General features: G+C 43.4%; 4 long non-coding RNA genes across 4 annotated transcripts in view; 3 read left to right on the top strand and 1 right to left on the bottom strand.

Moving 5' to 3' along the window:
- Nucleotides 1-20325, top strand: part of LOC138980558 (uncharacterized) — a 401185-nt gene that overhangs the window by 190072 nt on the left and 190788 nt on the right. The gene's annotated exons all lie outside the window — the stretch shown is intronic.
- Nucleotides 2861-6153, top strand: LOC138980555 (uncharacterized). The gene is made up of 2 exons (XR_011460384.1): nucleotides 2861-4767; nucleotides 6084-6153. It is a non-coding gene; the product is annotated as an uncharacterized lncRNA (long non-coding RNA).
- On the bottom strand, nucleotides 8982-10012 carry LOC138980925 (uncharacterized). The gene is made up of 2 exons (XR_011460498.1): nucleotides 9606-10012; nucleotides 8982-9325 (listed from the first exon to the last, which is right to left on the bottom strand). It is a non-coding gene; the product is annotated as an uncharacterized lncRNA (long non-coding RNA).
- Nucleotides 11078-12101, top strand: LOC138980924 (uncharacterized). Its single transcript, XR_011460497.1, has 2 exons — nucleotides 11078-11486; nucleotides 11670-12101. It is a non-coding gene; the product is annotated as an uncharacterized lncRNA (long non-coding RNA).

Raw genomic sequence — 20325 nt, 5'->3', positions numbered from 1 at the left:
CGTGACGTCGTTGTGACCGAGTGAAGGTATATCTCCGAGGTATAGGGTATTCTTTCAACCCGCTGCACAACAGTAATTTATTGATACCTTAGTTCGGTCGTACCGGTGTGTAATACCGAGAGAGAGAGAGAGAGAGAGAGAGAGAGAGAGAGAGAGAGAGAGAGAGAGAGAGAGAGAGAGAGAGAGAGAGAGAGAGAGAGAGAAACTCAGACTCATACTCAGACTCAGAACTTTATTACAAAAGGATAAAGGTTTTAGGCAAAGCCTATTCTTCCAACCTGTCCTTTATACAACACATAAAGACAGACCGCGCACATTACAAATATAAATTCAATCATATAAAATACAGAAATACATTGTACAGAATGCAACACAATGTGCATTTAAGGAATTACATAAGGAGAACTCAAAAAATTACAAAATTACATTTTGTTTGTTTGTTTATTTGTTGCTTAACGTCCAGCCGACTACGCAGAGCCATATCAGGACGAGGAAGGGGGGGATGAAGGGGGCCACTTGTCAAGCGATTCCTGTTTACAAATGCACTAACCCATTACTTGTGTCCCAGCAGGCTTTAGTAAAACTAAATTAATACCTACTGGAAGATTACCAGTTTCCAGTATGTTAAAATAGGCTTAACCTATCTACTGCTGGACTTACATCAGAACACTAACAGATTAAACTATACATGAATCGCGAGACAAGCGGCAAGAGAAGAGATTTTTGGAAAAAATACAGGTGAATGAGCAAGAAGGCAGAAAAAAGAAAAGAATTCATGAAGAAAAAGAGAGCATGACAGGAAAGAGGAACCAAAAATCTACCTAACAGCAAACTAGAAAGCTCCTGCGGTTCCAAAAACAGGAGGGGCCTTTAATTTCATAACCGCAGTGCCCCACTGCGGGACATTGACATAGTTATACCTTTCATTTGGGAATAAGTTGCTCCGATCAGCTACACATCCGTTAACATTAGTACAAAATGTTTAACAAAATAACAATCGAACAAGACATTTCATTCACGAATGATGTGTGAACGTGACTGTCTCTTAAACATTTTCACTGAAGTTGCATTTCTTATCTGTTGGGGTAAGGAGTTCCAGAGAAACGCTCCCGAGAAGGCTAAACTCGATTTGTAGAGGTCTATGCGAGGTATAGGAGGGATGATTTTTTGGGACCCATATCTTTTTGTGGCATGTTTGAAATGTGATTGCAAATATTTAGGACAGTCGTCATTTAGAATTTTATACATGAACACAGCCTTGTTTAACGTCAACTGATCTTTCAAGGGGAGGAAATTCAAGAGCTTTAGTTTATCATCCGTGGACCTATTCAAATCATGCAGAATAAGTTTTGCAGCTCGGCGATGCAGGGAATTGAGTCTTTTTAAATGAACATCACTGCAGTTATCCCAAAGTGTCGATGCGAAGTTTATATGAGGCATTATGTGGGCGTAATAGAACATTTTGAGTGCTGCAGAATCAGCGTAATGCCTTAATTTTGATAACAGGTACAAATTTTTGGATACTAGTTTGCAAATATTACTTAAATGAGTTTGCCATTTCAACTCTTGATCAATGGTAACACCCAATAATCTATGTTCCCTAACTTGCTGCACTTGAGTTGAACCAACTGACAGTTGTAATTGTAGAGGACTTAATTTGTGTTTTTGTCTCGTGGTTATCACCATACTCTTTGTTTTAATCGGATGAATGATCATTGCATTAGAAACGCACCACTCAGTGATTTCATCCACACTTGTTTGAAGAGAAGAGTTGACGGATTTCAAAGATTTTTGACTGGTGTGAACAGAAGATTTTCATCGGACACATGAAGGGGTAAATCATTTATATAAATACAGAACAAGATAGGTCCTAATACAGACCCTTGAGGGACACCACTTCTGACAAACTCATTTGACGAAGTTTTACAGTTAATGGATACATACTGTTTCCGTTTTGAAAGATACGATTCAAAAAAGGCACAGGCTGAGTCGTCTTTTAAATAGCACTTTAATTTCTTTAGTAGAAGTGAGTGATCTACTAGGTCAAAGGCTTTCTTAAAGTCCAAAAACAACGCTCCCGTTATGTCTGCTTTGTTTATTGCTGACAGCCAAGTCTCGCATAAAGAGCTTAAGGCGGTGTGGCAGGAATGCTTAGAGCGGAATCCAGACTGAAAAGGATGAAACAGATTCATTTGTTCCATATATGCCAGTAGGTGTTTTTGTATGTGCTTTTCTAAGGGATTAGATAGAACAGGTAAGAGGGAAATAGGTCTAAAGTTGTTTGGGTCTGTAAGATCCTTATTTTTTGGAAGGGGTAATACTTTTGCACACTTTAAAATAGAAGGGAACACGTTTTGTTTGTTTGTTTGTTTATTTGTTGCTTAACGTCCAGCCGACTACGCAGAGCCATATCAGGACGAGGAAGGGGGGATGAAGGGGGCCACTTGTCAAGCGATTCCTGTTTACAAATGCACTAACCCATTACTTGTGTCCCAGCAGGCTTTAGTAAAACTAAATTAATACCTACTGGAAGATTACCAGTTTCCAGTATGTTAAAATAGGCTTAACCTATCTACTGCTGGACTTACATCAGAACACTAACAGATTAAACTATACATGAATCGCGAGACAAGCGGCAAGAGAAGAGATTTTTGGAAAAAATACAGGTGAATGAGCAAGAAGGCAGAAAAAAGAAAAGAATTCATGAAGAAAAAGAGAGCATGACAGGAAAGAGGAACCAAAAATCTACCTAACAGCAAACTAGAAAGCTCCTGCGGTTCCAAAAACAGGAGGGGCCTTTAATTTCATAACCGCAGTGCCCCACTGCGGGAACACGTTTTGTTGTATGCTTAGGTTATAAACATAAGTTAGGGAATCGACAATGTAAGGTAAAGCAAGTTTTAGCAACTTGACTGGAATCTTGTCTGGACCCATTGACTTCTTATTCGCCATTTGTTCTATCAGTTTTCCTACTTCGTGCACTGAGATTGGAGGAATAGAAAACGTGTCAGTTTGAGTCAACTTTTGTCCACAGAATGTTTTTAATTTTTCAAAACAATCATCCGTATCAAGGGAATCATTGTGATTGAGACAAGATTTTAGGTTGTCTGCTAGCGAAATGAAGTGTTTGTTAAAATCATTTGGAGATATTTGTGAATGAGTATTGGTTGATCCCTTCCTAGATTTATCAAGAATTTCATTCACTGCTCGCCAGATTGTAGCTGTATCCCTTTTTTCAGAGATCAGTTTATTAAAATATTCTGCCTTTGCTTGTCTCACTGTGTCCAAAACTTTATTTTTTTGCATTTTATACTCTGTTTTCATGCTGCGCTCTTTAAAATAATCACGCATCGCCATAGCCTCGATAATGTCTGAGGTTAACCAAGGGGGGAGCTGGGGATGTTTCACTCTATGCTGACGTAGTGGTGCGTGTTTATCAATTATTGAACACAAAATATGGTGAAAAATATTGCAAGCGCCCTCTGCGTCACTGCAATTGAATACGCTATAAAATGGGGCTTGGTTAAGGTCAAAGAAAAAGGCAGATTCATCAAAATACTTGAAACTTCTGTATTCGATTGTTGTGTGGCCTTTATGACGTGATTTTGGCAATCTAAGAGAAATCGAGCAAAAAACAGAATGATGGTCACTAAAACTGGAATGCACTACTTGCGCATTTGCAACGATATTCTTACTATCAGTGTAAATATGATCAATCAGGGTTGATGAAGTATTTGTTTCTCTTGTAGGGGTTTTAACCAGCTGATGAAGACCAAACAGAGCAGTGGTTGAGCACCACGTTGTTTGAGGCCTGAGTAGGTTAATGTTAAAATCGCCAAGCAATACAACATTCTCGTCGCGAGCCTTCACTCTGTCCATCATAGAAACAAAATCATCAATCCACCTTGACGTTTCAGCAGGGTTACGATACACATAGCCAATAAGCAAGGGAGAGGATTTGTCATGTTTTAGTTCCAACCACATACATTCAACATTTTCATCTTCAAGATCAGTTCTACGTTTGACAATCCCAGCAATGGACTGATGAACATAAACAGCGATGCCTGTTTGGCCTACTCGTGCATTGTCCCGTCGTAAAACCGAATAATTCGGAATATTAACAAAGCTGTCTGAGATACGCGAATCTAGACGCGTTTCACTTACACCGAAGAGCTGTATCAGCTCTGGTTGCTGGTTTAGCAATACACAGACATCGTGTACTTTGTTGACTAAATGATAAATATTTACATGCCCTATACGGAGAACAGTGTTTGATGTTGTTGACATTAGGACGAAGTGCAATATTGTAACAAACAGCAGTAGATAATAAAGCAAGGAAAATCCGGAAATATGAGTATCCGGAGCAGTCAAGACAACAGTTCTAGTATATCATAAACGCACAAGGATTTCTCCAAGTAAATGTCAAGATTCCAACAACACGAATTATAGTTGCTATTTAGAACAGGATGATACAGGATGAGATAGCAGCACACAAAGGTATGCAATCAAAAATAAAGAAACAAATTGTTGCTTAGGCCAAAAAAAAAATAGGTGTGGTTACGGTAACATAGCCAAAAAAAATAGGGTAGGTAGGTAGGCAATCACTTTTTTTTTTTTTAACTTTTTTTTCTAATGTGTACAAATTAAACCTACTTGACAGGGAAATAAGTGTGCGACTCGGGCGCTTTCGCTTTCATTGCGTTTTTTGCACTCGGTTTTTTTTTTTTTTTTTTTTTTTTTTTTGACAAATGTAATAAAAAGTTATAGGTCCAATTCATTCTTCTTACTCGGCGTGACGTTATCAAATGGATCGGCTAGCTTTAGCCCGAAGGGGCACAACTCCGCTCATACTCTCTTCGCGCCGCCATATTGGATGCCGTCTTTGTTAGTTTTCTTCATTGCACTCTTGTTCTTTTTGCGTATTTCACTGTGTATGCAGACAAAATGAAGAAAACTGTGCATGCATGAGTCCAAAGGGGATCTGCCTTTTTAACACAACAGCACAACATAAAAAGTAAAGCAAGAATACATTATTATATTCATTTATTTATTCTTTATCTCAAATTACCATGCAGACAGTGCACCAAAATTCACAAGATAAAGATACAAGATACAAGATATTTATTCACCAATTTTGCAAAAGGATTTCATCTTGGCACGGCACGGTAAAAATAAAATAAAAACCAACCAGACACATATGCAGACACACATCACCATGCATGCATACATACGGTGCATTACACTGTCATGCACACACAGACACAACTCACACACACACACACACACACACACACACACACACACACACACACACACACACACACACACACACACACACACACACAATTATTTACATACTCACACATAACCAGCCACATATCTACATCACAAATTCACATCGTCGCCTTGTAAAGGTAAAAACCATATCAGTTTAAAAGGGGTGCCAGTAATATCAATACAACATTAGTGAATACTAGAACAATACCTAAAATTTATGACCGGAAAATATGTAAGACATTGATGAAAACAAAACTAGAACGTGAAATTTTGAGAAAAAAAGACCGTTGATTGTAATTGTGTGATTGTGTCAGATTGTGCGATTGTGCCGCGAGTGCGTGTGTGTGTGTGAGACATAACGTGCGCCACACACAAGACAGGTAAATGAGGTACAATGCATCTCAGGTAACTACTGCAAAGTATAATTTTCAAAGAATCCTATCACAGTGTTCACTCTAAAGGCATAACCGATGGACAATTGTTGATTAGCGCACTGCACACAGCAAAAAATAACCAGTTATAATCGTCTTCTCCGCTCAGTAACTTCCTTCCAGTTGTCACCCTGATGGTAAACAACTTTAGGGATCCTAAAGTGTGCCTGCTGACTGCAGTTTTTGGCCACACAACGTGTCATTTTCATTTTTGTCGAGTCGCCACCCAACGCTCAAGCACTGTCAGAGATCGTGCAAGGCATCCAACATGGCGGCGGATGATCAATTCCAGAGAGTTACGACCCGTGATTCTCATACCGCGCGCGCCGAGTAGAAATGCTGTTGTTAACTTGAGTTTCTGCAATGGGCCTATAGGATCGGCCCCTAAAAATAGGGTAGGTCGGGTTACCGTAACCACACCTATTTTTTTTTTAGGCCTTAAAAATGAAGGGTGACCGAACAAAAGGTAAAGCAAATCCAACAACAAACAATGGGATACTAGATAATATAAGCTTAAATGCAAGATGAACAAAACGTTCACAGAAATTAAGGAGACCAGCCGCTTTCTTTGCGGATGAAAATAAGCCAATGGCTTCAGGGCACGACACATACAATGCCGTCACTATAGCGTGACCGACCTGAGGCACGTATAAGAAGCGAGCACGTCCAAGTCAGGTCACGAATTTAGCTGTAGAACACAGTTAACAAAGTTAGTTTGAAGATTCCTCAATATGATGAAGGCAGCGCGATTATGCTCACACACAATGCAGGGCTGGTACACAGTTGAAGATCTATCCTTAAAGACACAGTCCACCTTTTCTCTTCTCACGGGTTTTGCTACGAAGCAAAAACAAAAGGGGTTTTAAACGTAGGTTCACAACTCCAGTTACCATAGAACACGAACCTGTGCACAATATCACGATAGTGATAAGTTTAGACACACAGAATCGTCACGGTAACTCACTTGCCCTTTTGAGTTCAGGAACTCGAACGGGCGCACAAAATATTAAGGTAGTGAACGATTTAGACACTCGCCCTCCTGGGTCGAGGACACGAACGGGCGCACAAATAACAAATTAGTGCACGATCTACACACTTGCCCTCCTGAGCTGAGGGAATCTTACCCTTTGCAGGAGAATGCACAGATAACTATATTGTTCACGAGAAATCTCCATGAGTCAAGTGGCCATGAGCATTGAGTTCAATGCTAGTTAAGTTGTTACATAGTTTCTACATAATTATGTTCCGCCTAGGAGTGGACGTACGTAGGGCAAAACGTAGGACTCCTGTTTCCTGCCTGAGTCTCTCTCTGTCTCTCACGCAAACGAACGCACTCCCCCCCCCCACACACACACATACGTACGTATGCACGGGTATGCACGCGTAAGAGTAATTTTCATACCTGCACATATGCGCACATACATACATACACACCCACACACACCCACACACCCATACATACACACATACATACATGCATCCATACATGCATGCATGCATCCATACATCCATACACACACACACACACACACACACACACATACACACACACACACATACACACATACACACATACACACATACATACATACATACATTCATCTCTCCCAGCAAGCATATGGACTCATGATTGTTTAGTACGTTACACAAGTGTAGCTGCAGTCATTACATGTACGCTACCCGGGTGGGGGTAGTGTTGCCGAAAAAACGGTGTTACACCGTTATACACCCAATGAGGCGACACAGGACTCCCCTGGGGGGGGGGGGGGGGGGGGCAAGTGGTGTGGCCAGGGCTGGTGGTGAAGGCGCTGAGATGCGTGCCACCAGTAGGGGGGTGGCGAGAGAGGCAGACCCGAGGGGCCCGGGTGTGAAGAGGTTGAATCACTCCGCCTCGGTTCACTGATGGCTGGTGACATTGACACGTGGCTGTCACGGTCGCCAACAGCCTGCGATGGCTGTCTCACTGTTTCAGAGAAGCGAACAGATGGAACGTTGTGTAGACGGTGTCTTGGTGGCTGTCCCCAGGGTCGTTGCTGTTCCGACATCTCGTAGTGAGGGGGATGCTGTGCAGGGGACTTGTCCGGGCTAATGACCGGATCCTCCAGCAGTGGTTTGCGGTGGCCACTGTGGGTGACGTCACGCGGCTGACCAGCGTACTTGATGTTGCACGCCAGTCTGCCGGTGCCCTGACGACTGGGATGCAGGTCGTCCCTGTACAGGGCCTTGCGTGGAGCGCCGTTGTTGGTGACGAAGGTCGAGGTGTGGTCGACCAGCGCCACCTTCGCCTTGCTGCAGGCCCTGGACAGTGCGTCGTTGGAAGCCGCCACAGATTTCTTGAGATGTTCTCCCCAGGGTGGGATAATTGAGGAGAACTGTCGAAGGGCATTGGGAAACACCCTTTTCAATAGGTTGACAAGGGCGCTCCATGTCAATTCTGTAATGGTGTTGTCCCGACATGTGTTAACGCCAATATGTACCGTGACGTGTAACACACTCGGGCACTGAGGAATGTTTTGCAGCCAGTGTGCTAGGTCGTCCAGGGTTAGGCCAGAGACACTGAGATTTTCAGCCCGTTTCCCCGGAAACGTGAGCTCTGGTCTAACAGGTCGAAGTACTGAGTCCCCCAGTAGCACATGGGTTGTCTCTGCGGCCACCCTACACTCTGCTAGTCGCTGTCGCGGTGTTTTCTCGGGGTGCTGGCTCAGCTGGTTGTTCGTAGCGGGACTGTTGACTGTGGGTTTGTGTGTTTCTAATGTGCGCTCTTCGCCGTCTTTTTTGTGTGTGCATGTCAGAGGAAGGCAGACGTGGACCCGGTCCGCCTGCTTTACCGCATCAGCCTCCAGGGCGACGAACCGGTTTGATGTGGTAACATTGTAGGCTGGACTACTCTCCTCTTGCTGGCAGGCTTGGATTGAGTCAGTCTGAGTACTAGCTTGAATGTTTGCCTTTGAGGTTAAGGATTTCTTTAGGTCACTGTTATGGAGTGGTATAGCCCTTATTGCGTCAGATGTTATGGTCCTTTATTAGCCTGTTTCTAGACACTCATAAATGTCTCTACACCACTCTATAAGTTTAGTATTTGTTTACAGACTTGAATGTAATCTGAATAGTTGTCCGCTACCGTAGCTTACAAGGCACAAGCGCACACGCACTCACACACGCAAAAACCTGGTGTTAAATGGATCTTGACACTGCCAAGACTAATTATTATTAGTTTACAAAGCTTTTTACATCACAAAATCATTTCCGGGCTTCGACCATTACTCTAGGCCGACAACACCGCAAGAAACTCTACAGTCCAAGACGCAGACACCTTTTGGCTCAAACAAAGCAGCTTAACAGGTAAGACGAATAGGTATTCTACTGTACGTTACCCTACTGCCATCTTTCGGCCCTCAAGATGTTGGTATGGCTGTAAGTCCTTCAGACGACTGACAAGGGTGCACCAGTCCTCACGACACCGCAACCATTGCTTGACGTAGACCTTGATCCTTCCAGTTCGTCTCGGCGGCTAACTGTAGAACCCTGCCAGCTCTCCATGCCATGGTCATGTACACCAAGCCGCAGTTGACTGGTTCAGTTCAGCCTCCGGCGATGAAAACCCCCCAGTTGGAACACTGTAAAGTTTATAGTCCATAAGTCAACTTGTCTTTAGTTTCTTCCACTCGCACAATACAAATACTCACTCGTCCAACATATTAAGCTGCACGAGCCAATATAATTATTTACACGTTAATTCCTGTTTTCTAAAGCCAAGAAAACGTTACGTAAAACCCTCACATGTTTAAGCAGTGTAGCACAATAGCTTAGGCCTACACAATAACGTTAAACACAGAACCAGTCACTCTTCTCACATACAACAACATGACATGAAAATATAACCGGTTTCAAACATACCTCAAAAGAGTGTAAAGCCAACATTTAGTACAGTCGCCGGCCTGGCATGAATATGAAAATGGAAGATATCACGTAGACTGATAGGGAAAGTTCGTCAGTCTTCATCCTTCTTCAGTCAGATACCTAAAACAGGAGCCCGTCTGCTAAAGTGTTACGAAAAACATGAGTCGAGCTTGGCTCCTTGACGGCGACTGATTTTACAAAGTCGTTCTTGCTATGACATTGCCAGTGAGCTGTCGCCTGCATTACTTGCACGTGAAAAACCTTGTCAGTTACACAAGGTTCAACTGCGGTCAACGCGACGGTATGCAGCCTATAGCCCTTTCCAATGTCTGACCATCGCTATAGTCTATTCTATTTACAACAATACACATTACCACAAATACGAGTAAACCGCTTCGTAACATCCACCAACTTGAGACCTAAGGTCACTGTTGACCTTGTTTAGAGTGTTGACTGTGGTCTCAAGCTGGATCACTCTTTCCTTTAGTTTATCAATCTGTACTTTTATATGAAGTTTAAGCTCATTTTTCACTTGTTGTTTGGTGTTTTCGATGCTGGACACATTGTCTGGTGTCTTGCTGGAACCATCGACAACACTACACACCTTGTGACGCAGGCGCCTTAACTGTACTGTCCGAAGGGAGAACGGGTGGCTGATGATAACTCTACGGTTTGTTCTTGCGCGTCGAGCTTTTTTCTTGAGTAGTTGGGTGGTCTTTGGGTGGCCGCTCCCATCATCCACGATGAGACCGTCGTCGTCAGAAGGGGAAGGCGCATCATTTTGTTTCGCGGACTCCACCGAAGAAGCAGCTTCCACGCTCGATTGCATTTGGGGGGAGGGGACTGGGGAGGGCGCATCGCTTTCTTTCTCGGATTCGACAGAAGAAGCAGTTTCCACGCTCGATTGCATTTTGGGGGATGGGACTGAGGAGTCAGTCACTGCAGATGCAGTGTCGACCGTCACACTCGACTGCATTAAGGGGGAGGGGTCCGAATCGGCAGTCGTACAAGAGGATTGGCCTGAAGGATTAGGGGTTGAGGGACAGGCAGGTAGGAATGTGGGAGAAGAGGTCGAGCTCTGTTCAGTTTGGGGAAGAACAGGTGTCACTGTGCCTTCGGGGCTTATGTCACATGAGTCAGCGAGTGCTGCAGTAGAGGGGGGTGGAGTGTAAGAGTTGTCCATTGAAGGTGCAAGAGCGAGCTCAGAGTCTTCATTAATACTCTCGAGTGAGGCATTGTCGGGACCGAGAGATTTCAGACGCCGAGACGCTCTTGCAGGTTTAGTGGTCGCGGTTTGACCTAAAGAGGCGTTGGAGGCGAGTGAAGTGGGTGGGAGGCGCATAGTTGACAGCTTCTCCGTCATCGACGCTTATCTGTTGGCTGCATCGAGGGCAGACACAGCCTTGATGCAGGAAACAATGGCATCGAATTCCTCGTCTCGCCATACATTACACTTGGTCCCTGTGACGAATGGAATTCGTGTATCGACTCCCTCTCTCATATTAATCGAGACTTCACTAGTTGCGTACACAAAACGAGGTTAAATGACCGAGACTACGTCATGACGACACTGTATGCATATGACGTCAACGCTCGCGCCATTAGTCCAAAACTGGTACAAGGTAAGAATTTGTTTATCTGCATGGAAAGAAATTTAAACGAAGAGAACAAAAGGAAACAGCGTGCATTGGTATTAATTCGTGAATATGAACTGTGCATATATTCAGTTGAGGTTGCTAGGATGCAATGCTCTGACCGTTTCATTGACTCCAAGATGGCAGCAATCAACGCAGCCACGTAGATTGCACTAGCATATGTTTCACCTTCCGTGGACGGATTTCCACATTTTTGCGATCTCCAAAGGTCCACTAACCGCAGGTAAAACACGCTAATACATTTTAACATTATTGATTCACAGGAAAACACAGGTATTGTTCATTTTCCATGTGTTTGTGTCAGTCTGTGAACTCTTGTTTCTGTGTTTGTTTTAGAGAAACAAATGGAATGATATCGATGGAAATCATACTTGATAATAACAGATATTGCACGTGTGTGTTGCAGAAGGTGCAAGTGTACAGGGGTGTACAATGCTTGTGTAAATGATGTCGTGTGAACACTGTGGGAAGGGCAACGTCAGCGGTAACCACGGAAGGAACCACCAACGTCCCCAAGTGTCACCCAGATCGAGTTTATCATGATGAGTAGTCTACTTTATATTTTGTGAACATTAACACACCTTCATATCTTCATTTGTGTAAACCGAAATACATTTGCAACGAGAAGAAGAAGTACGTTCCGCGCTTCGATATCAAACGTCTACGCAACAAGAAGAAGAAAGACAATGTTGTTACGTGTGTGTGAAATCACATCAGCGAAATCATAATCTATAAAACTTTCATTTGAAGATTCTAAGAGAAAGGGATTGATGTCTGCAAGAATGATCATGTGCATGTTTTTGAAAGTACAGAATTATTAAATTTCTTATTACTTCTTTGCACTTGTCTCTGTTAAACACTGATCAGCCCTAGAACGAGAAGCAGACGTCACAGTCCCTTGCGCCAGAACTGTGCCTGTCGTGTAATAGAGGGTGACGGTGATGCATTTAATGCCGTCGACACGCCTTACCTGTACTTTGGTCCGAAACAGCTCCGAAGGCAGTACACGTTGGTCTTCCAGATCAGAACTGTCTATAACACTTAGCTTACGGGTGGGGTTGTCGGCTTCGTCCACCCAGTCAACATAAAAACCAGGCTTGCTACGAATGTCACATCCATATATCGTTTATATAAAATCTGTCTTGTGAGTGCGAGTAACTCTAAAGGTACTGTAAAAGTTAGCTGATTTGGGTCCCTTTTGATGTCCACACTGGGGACCCAGTCCTGCAAGTTACAAGTTTGCAGGGCCATGGGACTAAGCTGCAGAGTTAAAATAACACAGTGCTCATGGCCTTTGAGCGAGATAAAATCACATAATTGGTTAGGATTAAGAAAGCATGAAAGCTTGTGGGCGAGAGGCCCAAGACGTATCCAGCGGCGACTCACATAATTACACTGCCCATCCTCGAGATCATCTTATGACACCTCAAGATGAAGTTGAAGAGAAGAGAGAGTCATGCAGACCGGACACACACGCCTCAGAGACCAGACCATGTTTACTATGCGCACACACTGGCCGCTAATCCCGTCGGAGTTGCATCATCACAGTTACGTTGACGGATCTTGTCGACGATCTGGCTCGTTTCGTACCAAGTTCGATCCGAAAGAACAAAGAGAAAAATGTTTACGGCCTTGCTACTCACATATTTCCTCGAATTCAATATTCAGCATCCACAGAATAAACAAGTCGCGTAAGGCGAAAATACAACATTTAGTCAAGTAGCTGTCGAACTCACAGAATGAAGCGGAACGCAATGCAACGCAGCAAGACCGTATACTCGTAGCATCGTCAGTCCACCGCTCATGGCAAAGGCAGTGAAATTGACAAGTCGCGTAAGGCGAAAATACAATATTTAGTCAAGTAGCTGTCGAACTCACAGAATGAAACTGAACGCAATGCCATTTTTCAGCAAGACCGTATACTCGTAGCATCGTCAGTCCAGCACTCATGGCAAAGGCAGTGAAATTGACAAGAAGAGCGGGGTAGTAGTTGCGCTAAGAAGGATAGCACGCTTTTCTGTACCTCTCTTTGTTTTAACTTTCTGAGCGTGTTTTTAATCCAAACATATCATATCTATATGTTTTTGGAATCAGAAACCGACAAGGAATAAGATGAAAGTGTTTTTAAATTGATTTCGACAATTTAATTTTGATAATAATTTTTATATATTTAATTTTCAGAGCTTGTTTTTAATCCGAATATAACATATTTATATGTTTTTGGAATCAGCAAATGATAGAGAATAAGATAAACGTAAATTTGGATCGTTTTATAAATTTTTATTTTTTTTTACAATTTTCAGATTTGTAATGACCAAAGTCATTAATTAATTTTTAAGCCACCAAGCTGAAATGCAATACCGAAGTCCGGGCTTCGTCGAAGATTACTTGACCAAAATTTCAACCAATTTGGTTGAAAAATGAGGGCGTGACAGTGCCGCCTCAACTTTCACGAAAAGCCGGATATGACGTCATCAAAGGCATTTATCAAAAAAATGAAAAAAATGTTAGGGGATTTCATACCCAGGAACTCTCATGTCAAATTTCATAAAGATCGGTCCAGTAGTTTAGTCTGAATCGCTCTACACACACACACACACACACACACACACACACACACACACGCACATACACCACGACCCTCGTTTCGATTCCCCCTCGATGTTAAAATATTTAGTCAAAACTTGACTAAATATAACAAGAAGAGCGGGGTAGTAGTTGCGCTAAGAAGGATAGCACGCTTTTCTGTACCTCTCTTCGTTTTAACTTTCTGAGCGTGTTTTTAATCCAAACATATCATATCTATATGTTTTTGGAATCAGGAACCAACAAGGAATAAGATGAAAGTGTTTTTAACTTGATTTCGACAATTTAATTTTGATAATAATTTTTATATATTTAATTTTCAGAGCTTGTTTTTAATCCAGATATAACATATTTATATTTTTTGGAATTAGATAATAATGAAAAATAAGATGAACGTAAATTTGGATCGTTTTAGAAAAAAATAAAAAAAATTACAATTTTCAGATTTTTAATGATCAAAGTCATTAATTAATTTTTAAGCCACCAAGCTGCAATGCAATACCGAAGTCCGGGCTTCGTCGAAGATTGCTTGGCCAAAATTTCAATCAATTTGATTGAAAAATGAGGGCGTGACAGTGCCGCCTCAACTTTTACAAAAAGCCGGATATGACGTCATCAAAGGTATTTATCAAAAAAAGGAAAAAAACGTTCGGGGATATCATTCCCAGAAACTCTCATGTCAAATTTCATAAAGATCGGTCCAGTAGTTTGGTCTGAATCGCTCTACACACACGCACACACACACACACACACACACACACACACACACACACACACACACACACACATACACCACACCCTCGTCTCGATTCCCCCCTCTACGTTAAAACATTTAGTCATTACTTGACTAAATGTAAAAATCACTTCCTTATGCACAAGCACATACACAATTCATGATGGTAAAGTTGACATTGCACATGTTGTAGGCTAAAAACATCAGAGCAAAGTAAGCACCTGTTAACTAGCCCACGCATGCGCAGAGGAGAGAGAGAGAGAGAGAGAGAGAGAGAGAGAGAGAGAGAGAGAGAGAGAGAGAGAGAGATTCCTGTATCACACACGAGACGAATAAGCCTCAGCGGTGTAATAAACAATAATGATATTCCAATAGACTGCAGTTTGATTGATAACCTTGATTTTCCGTAATAACTGTGGGAAGTCAGAATTTACGCAAACTTTGCAAGAAAAGCATAAATAATCGAAGCTCAACGTTAACAAATGCATCGAAGAAAAGAATAAAATCGATGATGGGATGCTATAACACCTTAGGTCGAAGTACAAACGCCAGTAATGGGATGATATGTCATTTTGGAGAAAACAGAGACGATTTTGTGCAGAAACTCACCCTGCGTGTTGCTCTTCAGCAGTGTAAGTTAGTGCGGAGGTAATTCCCCGTGCAGCCACCGTCTACGGCGTGATAATATCCGTACCAGCCACCGTCTACGGCGTGATAATATCCGTACCAGCCACCGTCTACGGCGTGATAATATCCGTACCAGCCACCGTCTACGGCGTGATAATATCCGTACCAGCCACCGTCTACGGCGTGATAATATCCGTACCAGCCACCGTCTACGGCGTGATAATATCCGTACCAGCCACCGTCTACGGCGTGATAATATCCGTACCAGCCACCGTCTACGGCGTGATAATATCCGTACCAGCCACCGTCTACGGCGTGATAATATCCGTACCAGCCACCGTCTACGGCGTGATAATATCCGTACCAGCCACCGTCTACGGCGTGATAATATCCGTACCAGCCACCGTCTACGGCGTGATAATATCCGTACCAGCCACCGTCTACGGCGTGATAATATCCGTACCAGCCACCGTCTACGGCGTGATAATATCCGTACCAGCCACCGTCTACGGCGTGATAATATCCGTACCAGCCACCGTCTACGGCGTGATAATATCCGTACCAGCTGCCAGCGGACGTGGAGCATGCAGTTGCTTCCCGTAATTAGCACACTCTCTCGCTGGGGATCAGAAGAGGAAGTAGGTCAGTAGGTCAAAACCTGGAAGTCTGCTCAAAGATCTTGTACGCTACGCTACTGTAGTCAAGTGGCGTATCCAGTCTTTTTGTGTAATTATCTCCTGCCCGACTCAGTTGCCTCCCCTGTCTATTATCTTCCCCTGACCCAAGTTGTGTCTCCCGCTAGGAGTATTGTGTGTTTACTATCGTAGGGAAGACTCTTGACCGGATTCCTTTCCAACCTCTTATCTCAGATTAAGGTGGTCGTTATGTAATGTGCCGCCAGACTGTCTGGGTATCGTTGGACGGCGTTTTGTCAAGTGGGTGTCACTTCTTTTGACAGGGTGGCTTGGAGGTTTTAGTCTCTTACCCCTCTCCCCCTTCTTTGTAACTGGTTGTAATATAATGAGCCTTATCCGGTGTGCGTAATATTTCCCGGTGTCAGACAACGGGGGGCGTTCTACTTAAGATTGCCTGCCCAATGAAAAGGGATCGTTACCGAGGCATGAAGCCGTGACGGTGTCACGCACCGGAAATATTACGCACACCGGATAAGGCTCATTATATTACAACCAGTTACAAAGAAGGGGGAGAGGGGTAAGAGACTAAAACCTCCAAGCCATGACCTGGCATCTTCAATGATTGTACCCTGTCAAAAGAAATTACACCCACTTGACAAAACGCCGTCCAACGATACCCAGACAGTCTGGCGGCACATTACATAACGACCACCTTAATCTGAGATAAGAGGTTGGAAAGGAATCCGGTCAAGAGTCTTCCCTACGATAGTAAACACACAATACTCCTAGCGGGAGACACAACTTGGGTCAGGGGAAGATAATAGACAGGGGAGGCAACTGAGTCGGGCAGGAGATAATTACACAAAAAGACTGGATACGCCACTTGACTACACTACGAAGAGCGTAGATCTTTGGTCTGCTCCAGTTCCCCTCCTTCTTCGGTGTCACGTTGCGAAGAGTACTGCTCGCTAATTGAGTTCGATGTCGAGCTTCAGTAGGACATTTTTCTACTTTTCTTTTTTTGCAAGATAGGGGGATAAAGCACGTAGGGTGTCTCGTTTTTTGTGTCCATTTTGTGTCCATCATGGATCTGTTTATATGATAAACTAATGTGTTTTGGTGGTTAGATAGGACGGATAAAGCATGCCTGAAAAAAGTTGTGGGACCATGAGATATCTATATAATTATGGTAAACTGATGAGTTTTGGTTGCTAAAGGACGGAGAAACCATACGTTATGTTATATGTTATGTAATATGAAGTCTTATATCGCGCGCGTATCTCCAGACTCGGACTCAAGGCGCAGGGATCTATTTATGCCGTGCGAGATGGATTTTTTTACACAATACATCACGCATTCACATCGACCAGCAGATCGCAGCCATTTCGGCGCATATCCTACTTTTTACGGCCTATTATTCCAAGTCACACAACAAAATCGTTCTGTGTGGACGAGAGATTAGTGTATGGTAAACTTGCGTTTTGCTTGCGAGAAAGGCTTCTGGTCCTGACCTTGTCTCAACATCGACCTTGAGGTCCTGTGCTGACCAGCTCGCGCCTGTTTTTGACTCACATGCGAAGCAAAAGTGAGTCTATGTACTCACCCGAGTCGTCCGTCCGTCCGTCCGTCCGTCCGTCCGGACGTCCGTCCGGACGTCCGTCCGTCCGGCCGTCCGGAAAACTTTAACGTTGGATATTTCTTGGACACTATTCAGTCTATCAGTACCAAATTTGGCAAGATGGTGTATGATGACAAGGCCCCAAAAAACATACATAGCATCTTGACCTTGCTTCAAGGTCAAGGTCGCAGGGGCCATAAATGTTGTCTAAAAAACAACTATTTTTCACATTTTTCACATTTTCTCTGAAGTTTTTGAGATTGAATACCTCACCTATATATGATATATAGGGCAAAGTAAGCCCCATCTTTTGATACCAGTTTGGTTTACCTTGCTTCAAGGTCAAGGTCACAGGAGCTCTTCAAAGTTGGATTGTATACATATTTTGAAGTGACCTTGACCCTGAACTATGGAAGATAACTGTTTCAAACTTAAAAATTATGTGGGGCACATGTTATGCTTTCATCATGAGACACATTTTGTCACATATGATCAAGGTCAAGGTCACTTTGACCCTTATGAAATGTGACCAAAATAAGGTAGTGAACCACTAAAAGTGACCATATCTCATGGTAGAAAGAGCCAATAAGCACCATTGTACTTCCTATGTCTTGAATTAACAGCTTTGTGTTGCATGACCTTGGATGACCTTGACCTTGGGTCAAGGTCACATGCATTTTGGTAGGAAAAATGTGTAAAGCAGTTCTTAGTGTATGATGTCATGAAAGGTCAAGGTCAAGCATGTGAGTCGTATGGGCTTTGCCCTTCTTGTTACTGACATTTTTAACACTTCTGTGCAGCAGATGTCTGTGCCACGGTGCTTCAAGTCTTCAGTAATTGTCCCAGTCCCCAAAAAGCCCAAGGTAACTCAGCTGAATGACTTCCGCCCTGTGGCACTGACATCTGTCATCATGAAGGTCCTGGAGCGGTTGATTCTGCGGCACCTGCGGGCTTTCACGGGTCACCTGTCTGACCCACTCCAGTTTGCTTACCAAGCCAACAGGTCCGTCGATGATGCCGTCGCCATGGGTCTTCATTTTGTCTTGCAGCACCTTGAGAACCCTCGCACCTACGCTAGAATGTTGTTCATCGATTATTCCTCCGCATTCAACACGATCATCCCTCACAAGCTCCTCCACAAGCAGATTGTGTAGGTATATTAGTATTCATGTGTGAGTGCATGTGTATGTGTTGTATGTATGTGTGTGCGCCTGTCTGTATGCGTGTGTGTGTGTTTGTGTGCGTGTGTGTGTGTGTGTGTGTGTGAACGTGTGTCTGTGTGTCTGTGTGTATCTGTGAATGTGTGTGGTCATAGCATGTGTGTGTGTATGCGCACGCGTATGTGCGTGCGCACGCGTGTGTTTGTTTGCGACTGCATGGATTTAAACGATGAATTTGCTTTTGTACTCCTGTTCTTTTTGTGTATTAATGCTGTATTTTGGTTTTGTACATGTGTATAGCAATGTCATTGTAAAGCGCTTAGAGCTTCTAGGTAAGCGCTCTATAAGTTTCCATTATTATTATTATTATTATTGGTCTCGATGTCCCTCTCTCTCTCTGCCACTGGCTTCTAGACTTCTTGCTTGACCGTCCTCAGGTCGTCCGACTCAACAACTCACTCTCTGCCTCACTCACTTTAAACACTGGTGCCCCGCAGGGTTGTGTTCTGTCCCCTCTACTCTTCACCCTTTTCACCAACGACTGCACCTCCGCTCACCCATCCACATACATAATCAAATTCTCAGACGACACCACCATTGAAGGCCTGATTTCTGACTCCAATGAGGACGCTTACCGGGGGGAGGTTCAAAGAGTGGTTGAGTGGTGCTCTGAAAATGATCTCGAGCTAAACGTTCTTAAAACAAAAGAAGTCGTTATCGACCCTCGACGAAAGAAAGACCCCATCTTGCCCCTTGAAATAAATGGGGAAGCTGTAGAACAGGTCTCTTCATTCAAATTTCTCGGCACACTGATCTCTGAAGACCTGAAATGGGACGGGAACACCACGTCCATCATTAAGAAGTGCCAGCAGCGGCTGCACTTCCTGAGACAGTTGCACAAGTTCCGTATGTCACAGCAAATCATGGCGCAGTTCTATCGCGCAGTCGTTGAGACCACCCTGTGTTTTTCTATCACGGTCTGGTATGGCAGCACCACTGAGAAAGAGAAACAGCTACTGGAGAGCATTGTGCGGACAGCCTCCAAAATCGCGGGATGTGACTTCCCTTCCGTTGCCTCTATCTTTGAGTTGCGCTCAGGTCGAAAAGCAGGAAAGACTGTTCGCGACCCCTCCCACCCGGCAAACCACTTCTTCGAGCCTCTTCCATCTGGTAGGCGCTACAGAGCTTTGAAAGCCAGAACTAGTCGCTTTCGCTCTAGCTTCATCCCCCATGCTGTACTGACAACTCCTGTAGTGAAGACGTTGTAATATACTGTAGTTATAGGATTGGGGGGGGGGGGGGGGGTTCTTTTGTTACTTAGTCCTTTCACTGCATTCCATTACTGTTCTCATAACTTGTGATAGTGGAAATATGTGGAATGGTCCTTATTTTTTAGGTGCTGGAGTAGTTCTGTGATGGTAGTAGTTTTGTGCAATGCGACTCTAAGTTCAGGTGCTTGAGTAGATCTGTGATAGTCTGTTAATACTGTTGTTTTAAACTGTCTAACTGGCTAGATCATGATTATATAATTTTATGTGATGATCTGACTATATGATAATAATTACGTGTACTACTTACTTTTAAATGGATTATAAATTTTAGGTATTGTTCTAGTATTCACTAATGTTGTATTGATATTACTGGCACCCCTTTTAAACTGATATGGTTTTTACGTTTACAAGGCGACGATGTGAATTTGTGAT

Source organism: Littorina saxatilis, linkage group LG11, assembly GCF_037325665.1.
Source record: "Littorina saxatilis isolate snail1 linkage group LG11, US_GU_Lsax_2.0, whole genome shotgun sequence".
NCBI classification, from domain to species: domain Eukaryota; kingdom Metazoa; phylum Mollusca; class Gastropoda; order Littorinimorpha; family Littorinidae; genus Littorina; species Littorina saxatilis.
This window is presented reverse-complemented; position numbering and strand designations above follow the sequence as displayed.